This window comes from Marmota marmota, unplaced genomic scaffold, assembly GCF_001458135.2.
Source record: "Marmota marmota marmota unplaced genomic scaffold, marMar, whole genome shotgun sequence".
Lineage (NCBI taxonomy): Eukaryota > Metazoa > Chordata > Mammalia > Rodentia > Sciuridae > Marmota > Marmota marmota.
In genome coordinates, this window is record NW_025999968.1 from 17120245 (window position 1) to 17133362 (window position 13118).

Sequence of the window (13118 nt, forward strand, 5' to 3'; positions counted from 1 at the left end):
TATATATATACACACACACATATAACCTCACGATCCGTTTCTGGTTTATTAATTTGTCCTTCAGGTGAGGTTCTTAGAAAATTCTAAATGGTTGTTGGAGTACAATAATCCCTGAACACTGAAGGATTAGATATTTATTCCAGTCTTCATTATCTGGCTTTGTTTATACCTGCCCTTTCAGAAATTCTAAGAAGGTTGCTTATTTTCTCTGAGCCTGTGACTACTGCCTCTATGTCAGCACTAGATGGAGCCCTAAGTCCAGGTTTGCTTCCAGTTCATACTTGGTGTGTTGTCACAGTTTCAGTACTAGAGGACTCCCTTTATGCAAGTTTGTCCCAATCCACAGTTGGTGTGCTATTCCAAATGGTCTTAGGGGTGCTTATAATGGGTAGGTAGTCCATCTCCATGAACCTCTTCCTGGGACTGGAGTGGCCCAGATGCCTCATCAACAGCAGCCTGTGGTCAGGTGTCAAGGACTGTCTGGCCTTACTGTGAAGGGACTGGCCTAGGCTCTCTGAAGTTACTTAGCACTTACCTCCCTCTTCTGCCTTCAAGGACATAATGCTTTTCCATGTTGTGCTGGATGAGTTTGGGGGAAGGATGGGTGATCAGTTCTGTGGCCACCAACATCACAATGCTGGATTGCACCTGCTGCCTACAGCAGACTGAGTCTAGCACAACAATAGGGCCAGATCAAGGCACATGATGCTCTGTCCTGCTGGCTGGTATGGTTTATTTGTAGCCCAATCCTACAGCTTTGAGTAATGCTGGCTATAATGCAGTTTGTCCAACTGGAACTACAGGTCTCCACCTGGCATAAGGGCAGAACCAGAGGTTCCATTTATAGGCACTGGCCAGGGGACAGGTCTGGCACTGAGTTTTATCAGCCCAGCACTAAATCCCAAGGCAAAGTCCTCTGTTCATTTGTCTGTCCTACTTCCAAATGGAGTCCATGCTATGTTACCTAGGTGCCGCAGTCCGGCTGTAGCAAACTAACCGGGGGGTGATGAGGAACTTGTGTAGATTGATACAGCAGGAGTGGGAGCCGTTTATTGTAGGACCAGAGGGGTATATATACATTCCACACAGCTTATCCTAATTAACATAAACTAGATACAGCAGTCAACCAATAAGGAATCTCCACACTTAATGGCTCGCTGGCGTTACTTCACAAACCACTCCCTCTGGCAAAATGCCAGGCGCCATCCTGACGTGTTTACAGATTCTAACACCTAGGGTTGGGGGGAAGAGTGCTGGAGGCAGTCCCTTAACCACAAGGCTAGCACAGGTCCCAAAGCTTGACTTCTGGAACTGAGCTAGAGGCAGCAGCCATTGGCTCAGCCTGACACTGGGTTTCACCATGGTAAGCCTAGTACTGGGTTCCAAGTCTAACACCTGGAATTAATTCCTTCCTCCCCCTGCCCCCAATCAAGAGGCACCTCTCTTCACGCTGCATTTCTTGGAGTTGGGGGTGGTGGTGAGACAAACAACTCCTTCCTGCCTTCTTCAATGCATCTTTTATTATTATGCTAAAACAGGTACTATGATGTCTCACCTGGCCTCCTTAGCTCTTGTGAATGTAGTCCAGTGTATGAATAACTGTTTAAATTGATGTTTTACTGGAGGTTCTTACCACTGCTACCTTGCTTCATCCAGTCACTATTTTAAGCACTCTTCTTGAACATTCTCTTTTACCCACCACATCTACATTTTGGCACACAAATTAAAATCTATCACCCTGTCCTGTCTCCTGAGTCTAGGCCTTTAGCTGCAATTCAACATGAATTTTCCACTAATTCATTAAACTCAACATGCTCAAAATAGAATGTATTGCCTCCTTTTTCCTTCTCAAATACAGGAAGGACTTCCTAAGCTTGGTGAGAGTCCTCAATGTGCTATCCCATTTCTTCACTTAGATGCATCAGTAAGCACACAGCTAACATTCACTGAGCTCAAATTCTCTTTGTTATGGTTTAGATGTTGTTTCCCCCAAGGGTTCATGTGTAAGAGGGTTGGCCTCTAGTTGGCAGTATTAAGAGATGCTGAAATCTTTAAGAGGTGGGGCCTACCAGGTAGTGTTTGGGTCACTGTGGGCACTGCCCTTAGTCTACTGCTCATGCGACCAAAATTAGCTCCCGTGAGAATGAGTCATCATAAAAGAGTGAAACTGATCTTTCCCTATATTCTGGCTGTCTATCTTGCCATGTTATTACTCTCACAGGTGCTCATGCCAGTATGATGCTATCCTCTAGTAGTATCATCCCGTGTAGCCTTTGTCAGAAGCCAAACAAATGAGGACATCTAGTCTTGGACTTTCAGCCTCCAAAATAGAGAGCTAAATAAACCTCATTTGTTTATATATTACCCAGTCTCAGTTATTTTATTATAGTAATAGAAAATAGATTAATTAATACATGATTTTGAAATATTTATACACATTAGCTTATTTAACATTAATTTATAGACATTAATTCATTAATTTATAGAGATTATCCCATTTAATCACCATTATCTCATTTGATCCTCACAACAAATCTATTAGGTCACTGTCCTTTTACATAAAAGAAATTAAAATTTAAGAAAGTAAATAAACTTACTCAGAGACATCCAGCAAGTATGACTGAACTAAAAGTCAGACATAGTAGTTTGTCTCCATAGTTCAGAGAACCACGTTCCTAACTCTACACACTTCTAGGAAAAGATTCAGTAGGTCTAAGATTTTGCAAAAAAGAATATTTGCAAAAAAATATAAGTAAATTAGTAAAATTCAAATGTTAAATGGATTAAAATGTAAAGTCCACATTACTTGTTCAAATCTGATAGTATCCACCTGAATCAACCTGACTGGCTCTGCTTTGCAGTTAGTTCTAGTTATGTCTTGACATAAACTCATCTATTTAGAGTGGTAGATCACAGGCCGGAAACAAGCCAAGAGAGACCTGGCTTCCAGATCCTATGGAGTCCTCAACTTCTAAATGCTGCTTCTTGGAATTAATCTCTGCTCTTGGAGGTAATGATATCTCTTGTGTTATGAATTGGTCCTCTGAGCCCAGCCCCCTCCCCTGAAATAAGAAAAGCATTTCTTTACCTTAAAGTTAAGCTTCAGACATCTCTGAAACTATTTTTTCCTCCTCTCTCTAAAGGACTCAAGCCCGAGGAATTGGAACACTTCCACAACCCATTCTTGTGTGTGCTCTTTGGTACTGAATGACTATTTGACTAAGTGATTCCTGAGGCTGTAAAGACCCTTCAGTAAAAACCAACCTTGTCCATCCACCCTCAGCCAGGTTATTGTCGTGCTTATCTAATGGCTCTGCGATCCACATTCATCTTCCTTGGAGCCAATCTGGCTTTTTCATTTCCTGCCAACCAGGTACTCTGCTCCTACTCTCATCCTCAAGGCTGAGAGGAAATCTTTCTAATGATTCCTTCAGTTTGTTAGCCCCTATCTTTCCACTGGACCTTCCCAGGACAACTTCACCACATACTTACAGGCCAGTAATCTGGATAGTTTATTTATATAAGCACTTACTGAAAATCTCCTATTAGATTTTTCTAAAGTTAAAGGACGATAGGTAACAACCCTTATGTTCAAGAAAGTGCCAGTCATACATCAGTAAGCATATATATTGTCACAGGGAGTGAACCAAATATTTAGTGAAGTCCAAGAATGGAGCCTCCAGATGAAATGTTAATCTTTAGTGCAGAGGTCCTGTGGGTGGTAAACCTTGAAGGTTCTAGAGACCTGAGACTGCTGTTTACTATTTTATCTTGATTTCTAACAAATATTTCAGTACACAGAGCTGGTGTCCAATAAATAGCTGTTAAATGAATAACTGTACCCACTTAAAATCCCAGATGATCTGAGTTATAATATTCAGGCATCACAAATCTAGACCAAGAAAATGAGAATATTCTTAAGTTGCATCTTAGAAGTGTTCATAGGAAAGAATTCCAAGGTTAGGCTGGCCCTGCAATCAGTGAAGCATCCCATCCCACTGGCAGCTCTACCTGCCCACACAGTTTATCTCTACAGATTCACCTGGGCTCCTAAGTCTTTGTGCAGTCTTTGTGTACCCTGTTTGAAAGCACCCAGATACAGAAGACTCACTGCCCATGATGTTTAGTGCAGCTCAGACAAATGTGAAGTCATTCTTTTCAATGAGATAAAATCTGTCTTCCTGGAACCTCCACCCATTAGCCTGGGTTTGACCTCTGATACCACAGAAAACAAATACAATAACTCTCCAAAGAATAGCTCCTCAGATATTTGAAGACTGACGCTCAATGAACCTTTTTGGGGGTCACTTAAAAATCTTCTCAATGTTACCAGTGGTTCTTTACTTTCCATGTCCTCTTATTATCCTGACTCGTTTCCATTAAACACACTTAATTGCTTACATTTTTTTTAATTTCAGCTCTAAATTAGAACTTTAAGAACCACCTGATTACTATAAAGATGACAAGTAAGACAAGTACAATCACCTTCTCTAGTCTGGATATCATATCTTATAAAGTGGCCTATGTGCATATTAAATTTTTATCCCAGTCATATCAACATTATTGATTTATGTTGTATTGATTTTAACTAATTTTTTTTACATAAGCTAGAACAGAGTTGCTATATAATGTCTCAGCATCTGGAGACATTATATAATAAACTTTTTGACCCACAACATGTTTATCCATTTTTCCCTATTAAATTATATCTTCATACATTCAGTTTATAAATCCAGTAAAATCTTTAAATTCTGTCCTGAACAACTTCAAATTTCCCTGGGTTTAAATTTATCCATCTATTAATTAAAATATTTCATTTATTGAATGCTCATTTGGGTGCTAAGCACTATCCTAAGAAGCAGGAATTTGACATGAAAAAGTCTCTTCTTACAAGAATTCCACATGTAAGAAAGGTCAGAGGATGGAAAGGGGCATTGTGAGTGCCAGATCCAGGAAACACCTTTCTGCCTTCTCCCAATGCCCCAGTGAGATGAGTCTGCCTTCTATATGTCAGATCTTTGACAAAACTTAAACTGATCTTTCTCTACAAATTAACAAAAATATTCTGCATATGTTCTCTTGGTCAGTTAAAATTCTTGGAATCTGGCATAAACTCTCTGTTGCAATTCCTTGGTTTCCATCCAAGTAATCACTCAGGTTCCTTAAAATGAACTTGCATAATCCCCACTGGGAATATAACTGGTCTGACTCACTTCAACAGTTGGAGGTACGAACACATTCACATCTATTTTATTTTGTTAACGTGTCCCTCACAGCCCAATTAGTTCTCCAAAGAGAAGTACATACCAAGCGAGTACAGAGAAAGTCCATCTTTTATGAAGTCAAAAGGAATACTTGAGATCCTTTCCTTAACAGATTCCTGGTTTACATAACTAAATGGAATCACTTGCTATTTTTTTAATTAAATATAAAAAGTGATCCAAAATTCCAGCTCTGTATTTAGAAAAGGTTAGAATGTTAATTTTTTGAAGTATGCTATTTATATTAGCAGAAGAGATGATCACTTTTTCATAGAAGGGGGAAAAAAAAACAGAAGGCCCTAAGCATTCCCAGGAATAAGTTTTTAAAGCCTTGGTTTGTATACATAATAAAGATGAATACGGTAGAGATGAGGGACCTAGAAATCTGGTATACACTTCCACCAGGAGAAGCGGGAAATGTTCTTCCTTGTTTCCATGTTTTCTACTTTCTTTTCCTTTTTAACTTCGCCTTCCAATAGGGAAAGCCAAGACTGAGAGACACTGAACTAGAATAAAATGGAGATTCTGGATTTTAAAAGACTGAGCTGGCCAAAACCATAAGACATTTTTAACTTATAGCCTTCAAACAAGTTCTGATATCTCACCTCCAGTATTGGCAACCTATTCTATAGCCAGAGAGCTACAGGCCAGCCTGCTGGGGAATTTCAGTGACACACATACCATTCACCTGTCCTCAGCAAAGCACTCTCCCACACCCTCCTACATCCATCTTGCCAGACTGGTCCTGCAGGTGCCCAGGGGTTGGTACTCCATGAGACTATTCCTCCCAACGCAGTCAGCCTTTTACCAGTGGTCCCAAGCCCAGGATTCCCCTTCCTGCCCACTCTGAGCATCAAGATATCTTCATGCTCTGGATGAGAGAGAGAGAGAGAGAGAAAGAGAGAGAGAGAGAGAGATCCAGCTTACTTATATCATAGAAAGGAATTTGTTAACCACAAATGAATTTGCATTACCAATGTACTTCACTTAGATTATCTCATTTCATACACATGCCTATCAGAGAGATGACTATTATCACAATTTCACAAAGTAGACTAGTAGTAGTAATACTAGTAGACTAGCTCTTGGAAGGGAATATGACTTATCAGGCTTCAACTTAGTCTATGCTGATTTTGTCTCATCCAGTCATCAAGAGACATTACTCAACTGAATACTGCTGCACTCCTATGTTATCTTAGCAAATGACTTGAACCAATCACTACATGCTAGCTTTCCATCACTATAACAAATACCTAAAATGAATCCAATTATAAAGATAAAAAGTCAATTTTGGTTCATGATTTGGGAGGCTTGGGTCCATCATGGATTGACCATTACTTTGGGCCTATGGCAAGGCAACTTGTAGTGGTGAGAACACAAGAAGGAACACAACCACTCACCTCCTGGCCAGGAAGTAAAAAAGAGGAAGAAGGAGCTGGGGGATCACTAGACCCTTCAAGAACACACCCCTAAAGACCTAAAGACTTCCCACTAGGCTTTACCTGGGAAAGGTTCCACCACTTCCCACTATTACTATGGGCTATGGACCAAGACTTTAGCACATGGTTCTCTGAGGAATATGTATACAAACCATAGCAATGTCCAGTGAAAACAAAGAGCCATCTCCCTTGAGAGGAAGTGGGTATGACCAGCAATTCTTCAGACCCTGCTGGAAATGCAAGCGTTTCTAGTGCATATAAGAATGATAATAATAGTAATAGTAATTGCAGAAGTTCACATACACACACTTACAATGTGCTTCACTTAGATTATCTCATTTCATACACATGCCTATCAGAGAGATGACTATTATCACAATTTCACAAAGTAGACTAGTAGTGGTAATACTAGTAGACTAGCATTTTAACTAGTCTTCCAAGAGACAATGACATTACCTAGTATTCTGCTCTTAGGACTGGAAAATTGAACTTTAATACCAGAAAGAGTAGGTAGGCTCCTTCTTCCACATGCCTCACCCACAGGTGTCTGCCTGCTCTTTTCTTCAGTAGGCAGGTCTCATCTTATCCTACAGATTCAACCAAATGATTTCCTATAGCTTTCAGCAATCACATGAAGAAACATGTGATTAAAACAGCCTGTTATCTTCATCTCTCAACAACCCACACAACATTGCATTTACAAAATTCTCCACTAGAACAATTTGGTTTAAAAGTTTCTACAACAGTCACTGCCTCAAATATGTTGACAGGATGGCCTTTCTAGAATTGTCCTTCATAGACACAAGTATGATTAAAACAAAGACCATGTTGTCTAGTAGTAAAAGCCAAGGCAGGATATGAGAATTCAGTCTCCAGGTAACCAAGGAAAGGCAACCCTAAGCATGTATCTGCATGTAAAATGCTGTATGGAACACTCTGTACTCAAACTCTTTCATGAAACAGCAACTCTGAAGAGAAGCCAGTCTGCAATGTTTTATAATTGTCTGTGATTCAGCAAGTGAATTTGCATTACCAATAATATTCTGTCAATGTATTGAGCATGTTGTGGTTTTTTTTTTTTTGCATAAAAAGAAAGTGTTCATGGTATAAAGAATCAAAGTGTGTCCACGTTCAGGAAAGGTATGTGTCTTCAGACACAATTTTTCCCAGAACTTTATTTTGTCTTCTGTCTTATTTCAGTCTAATATTGAAAACTTTTGTTGCACAGTAGTTTAAGAGGTTTCCAGAAGTGTCTGAAAGCAGCGATTTCCAGAGTGGTTGTACTTCTTGGCCAAGCAGTCTGCCTCTTCTCCCCACTGTTCACATTGGCAATGAGTGGTAGGCATCTGCAAGGTAAAGTATTGAGAAGTGCTTCAATATCCGGAGGTTCCCTAAGTCTTTGGCAATCACCAACTCTTTGAAAATAGGAGCTTTATCCATCTTTCTCACTCCCAGACCTAAACATGGGGCCTGATGCCTACAGAGGGGATGGTTTTTTAACTAAGTTATTTGTATCAAAATTAACACTTTTCCAACCAGTGACCCTTCCAAGTAAAAGTTTCACTTTTACTGGAGTGGGGTATGACCAGCAATTGGAGAATCAACCAAGTATTAAAAGACTCAGGAAAAACTGTCAGATCCTTAATAAGCAGGATATTATTAACTAATACATCTAGGTATGACATGCTTCCTATTCTAAACACAGGAAAATTATTTTTTTAAATATCGGAAAAAAATGGGAAAAATATAGCCATGAGCCAAATAACATTTTCAGACAATAGTAAACATATATAATGGTTTTCTGTAAGATTTTAATGGAGTTGAGAAATTCCTATCACCTAGTGACAGTGTAGCCTTTGTAGCGTCCTAGCACAATGCATTACCCTCATGATAACACTCTTATAAACAAACTCACTGTGCTGTCAACAGTATGAAAGCTTTGCACATACAATTATGAACAGTACTTACTACTTGAAAATGATAATAAGTGACAATGTTTCTGGTTTATGTACTTCTCTTTTTCCTTTTTTAATTTATAATTTTTATTTTTTAATTTGTTCTAATTAGTTACATATGACAGCAGAATGCACTTTGACACATTGTACACAATTGATCACAACTTCTCATTCCCCTGGCTGTACATGATGAAGAGTTACACCAGTTGGGCAATCATATATGTAGAAAGGGTTATAATGTCTGTCTCATTCTACCATCTCCCATCCCCACAGTTCCACCCAGCCCTTCACTCCCCTCTGCACAATCCAAAGTTGCCCCCAATACTGGGGATCAACATCTGCTTATCAGAGAAAACATTCAGCCGTTGGTTCTTTGGAATTGGCTTATTCCACTTACGATATTTTCCAGCTCCATCCATTAACCAGCAAATGCCAAAATTTCATTCTTCTTTAAGGCTGAGTAATATTCCATTGTATATATATACCACATTTTCTTTACCCATTTATCTGTTGAAGGGCATGTAGGTTGGTTTCATAGTTTAGTTATTGTGAATTGAGCTGCAATAAACATTGATGTGGCTGCATCATTGTAGTATGCTGATTTTAAGTCCTTTGGTTGTAAACAGAGAAGTAGGATAGCTGGGTCAAATGATGGTTCTACTCCAAGTCTCCAAGTTTTCTGAGGAATCTCCATACTGCTTTCCAGAGTGGTTGTACTTCTTTTACTTATTAAAAACTCTTTATTTTAAAATAGTTGCTGTTATACTAACCATAGTCTCATAAATCTCATGTTCACACCTCTTGATTGTGTCATCTTCTCTTGTGCTTGATTCAGTTTCATGTTGTTTTGTTCATCATGACCCTAGAAGCAATAGATTATACCATATAATCTAGGTATGTAATAGGTGATACCATCTAGGCTTGTACAAGTACATGATGTGATGTTTTCACAAAGACAAATTGCATAAAAAATGCATCTTTCAGAATGTACCCTATCTTTAAGCAATTTATGACTATAATTCCAGTAGCCGTGCATGTACTAAGTGAAGGGAAATGGTTAAGCACCTTGCTGCTGAGCCTGGATTATTCTGACAGGCAAGGTAAATACATGAGGTCAATACACAGGTTTTTGTTACTAAAATTTTCAGAACTGGTTTGAATATAAATCAACAAGACCTCTGGAATCTGGGAAATTTATGTGTTTTCTGTAGGAGGTCTAGTCTTTTGGTTTTGTTTTACTTCATCATTTTATTTTAAAGAATAAACTTTTCGCCATTTAAGTCTAATGACAATGACAGCTGAAGCAAACAGTGCCACCCACTTGGTGGAAGATAGCCTCCTTTGCTGGGGCACAGGAGTACACATTTGGCATGTCTTTCCTCAACCTTAAGTTTGGAATGTCTGAGAGTCTCCCTCACTCCAATAATCAAGCTAAAATGGAAAGTGGCTACTTTGCTCTTCATATTTGTCTTTCTTGCCATTTTTATTAGTGCTTAACAAAACCAGGTCCCATTCACCTCAAAAATCATTCTGAGATAAGACTTCTGATCGCCTTATTCTTTCTCCCAGGATTCTCCTACAGACTACATTTTCTTAGACATAATATTCTTCAGGGAAGTTGCCACATTTATTCATTTGTATTCCCAGCATTTTATGCAGCATCTAATACACAGTAAGTCTTCTTTAACTGTTTGGTGGTTGAGTGACTAAATAACCAAGTGAGCTTCCTAACTTTTCTCATTGCTTGGTGGTCCTGCTCAGATCTCATTAACGGCTGATTACAGTCTCTCACTGAAAAATGTTAATTTCAATATCACAGATTTCATATTGAAAACTCACTTACTCAGTAAAATTCATTTCAACCACAAAATCAATACTCAGATGCTTTCAAGGTCATTTATGGACCCATGCTGAGCAGCAAAACCTGTTTCACCCAATATGCACGTGCAAGCCAAGGTTGAGTAGAGTCACATCAACGTGTCCTCACACAGCAGAAGGCAGAAAGGCAAAAGGGGCAAACTCCCTCCATCAAGCCATTTTATAAGGAGGCCTCATCCCATCCACAAAACAGGAACCCTCATGAACTGGCTCAATAGCAGAAAGATCAGAAGAGTCAAGGGAAGGGAATGGGGAGGGAGGAGTTTGATGAGACAGAAACCTTGACTATAGTGACTCCATTTTGTGAAATAGCCATGCCAACTAGCAAGGTCATGACTGGGGCACGTTGTTTTTCCTTTTGTTGTGGAAACCCTCAAGAACACAGAACTATCTAACTGGGCTCTGTTTCTGTAACTAGGGTAACTGGGCTCTGTTTCTGAACCTGGGATAACTGGGCTCATGATTGGCTAAGCCTCCTGCCGCCTGACTGCAATCTCCCGCTTCTGTAACTTGGCTTCCTTGCATTGGCTAAACCCCCTAACATCCCTTTTGTGTTTTTTTGGCTTAAATATGAGGCCAAACTGAAGGAGGTGCACCACTCTGACCATCTCACTTTTAGAGAGTACAGTGTCTGATGCTGGCCAGCAATAAAGGGCTTAATTGGAATGGCAATGTGTGGTATGAGAGTTATTTGAGGGTCTCAGTATCAGTATAACAAGAGGGGAGGGAAAAGAGATGTTCCAGGGACTGAATTAGCAAATTATATTCCATGCTTTTATAATTATGCCAAAATGAATCCTAATTTTATATATAACTAAAAAGAACTAATACATGTAAAAAAATGTATCCCATGCATGTATGACTATGACAAAATGAACCTCAATATTTTGTATAACTATAATGCACTAATAAAAACATTAAAAATTTTAAGATAAAAAAGTTTTCACCTCTTAATATGATCACACTGGCATTAATTTTCAATGGATGAATTTTGGAGGGGACACAGTCAAACCATAACAGTATCCTACCCTTGATTCCTGGGTCTTGATCCCAACCATTGGTTAAACAGGAGTAGTGGATAGATGGATTATTCATTTAGCAGAATCCTCCTCTGAAATGTTGAAGGTTCTAAGAGAATCTTTGAAACATGTTGTAGTTGATGCACATAAAAGAACGGAGGGATAATGTATCATTGGGTCTACGGCACAAGGTGAAAAGTGAGTTGAAGTTGTACTGCTGTTATATATTTGATCCATCAATAGCTGTATGGTGATAAAATTTAACAGAAGGCAACTTTGGGGGTGGGTAATGGCTATCATTCTCCTCAATCATTTTTGCACCGAATGCTACCAAATCCTTTACCATTTTATTACGCTCTGCTTAATTAGGTTGTCATAGGTCTGTTGACTAAGTGGATAAGAGAGGATATCAAATTGCTTGATTATCCAGATTCCATTGTACTCAGTTAAAAGAGTATTATTCTTATTTCAATTTATCATACCATTGCATATAACACACTAGAAATTTGATTTGCAACTATTTAAACATATGATGAAAAATTGTATATATCAAATTCAAAAATATATGATAAGGTACATAGTTTTTCTGGAGCATTTTAAGTGGTAGGTGTGTGAAAACTGTTTAGCCATCACTGCTCTAAGCTGCCTGCAGTTTTACATTGGATAACACTCAAACTCTGTATTATACATAGTTTATGCAATGCTACCTATTGCTTCTGCTGCAATAGCATATCTACACACTCACCTCAATGTATTTACCTTCTGCAGAGCAGCTCACCTGAACTTACCCCAGCCTTCACAAGTTACAGTGGGGCAAAAACACCTAAAAAATGGTTATGGTGATGTAGCTGCTCAGAGCCAGGGAGAATATAAATGAGAAGCATCATGAGAGGAAGTGAGACCTGCATGTCCATGTGAAATATGCAACCAGGGAGTAGACTTGTGTGCATACAACTACCTCTCTTCCTAAGAGTCAATTTACAAACACTGCTTTCTTCTAAGTTGAGCAGGACTTTTAAGATCAGGAGGTAGACTAGAACACCCAGTTTTTCCATAAGGGAAGATAACCAGGTAGTAAAGAGATCTGAAGTCTCTCAAAGCAGGTGCAAACTCAGGGCTTCTTTTCCCAAGCACAGAAATTGACTTTGCAAGTGACAGTTACATCTGGAATGCTCTTTCTAAAACACAAAATTATGGACACCGGTCAGACCACAGAGGAGGCCAGCAGCCACCATGTTGGTAAACTGACGTCACCTTCCCTGTTTTCGACTGACCGCAGCTCATTCAGCCATAGATCAGGTAATTTCAGGCTGCAATTCGCCTGCGGCTTGCAGACAGATTGCTAGGGTTCAGCGCCTGGGTGCTTCTTAGAACCTGAGCTTATCAGAGCGAACACCGAGCGCGGGGCGGCCGAGTTCCGGCTCCCGGAACCGTCCCGGAACCGTCCCGGAACCGCCCTGGCCCAGGGCCGCGGAGCCTGCGGAGGCTGCCTCTTGGACCCTGCTCCTATCAGAGCATACAACAAGCACTAAGCAGCCGAATTCCGGCTCCCGGAACTGAGCCCGC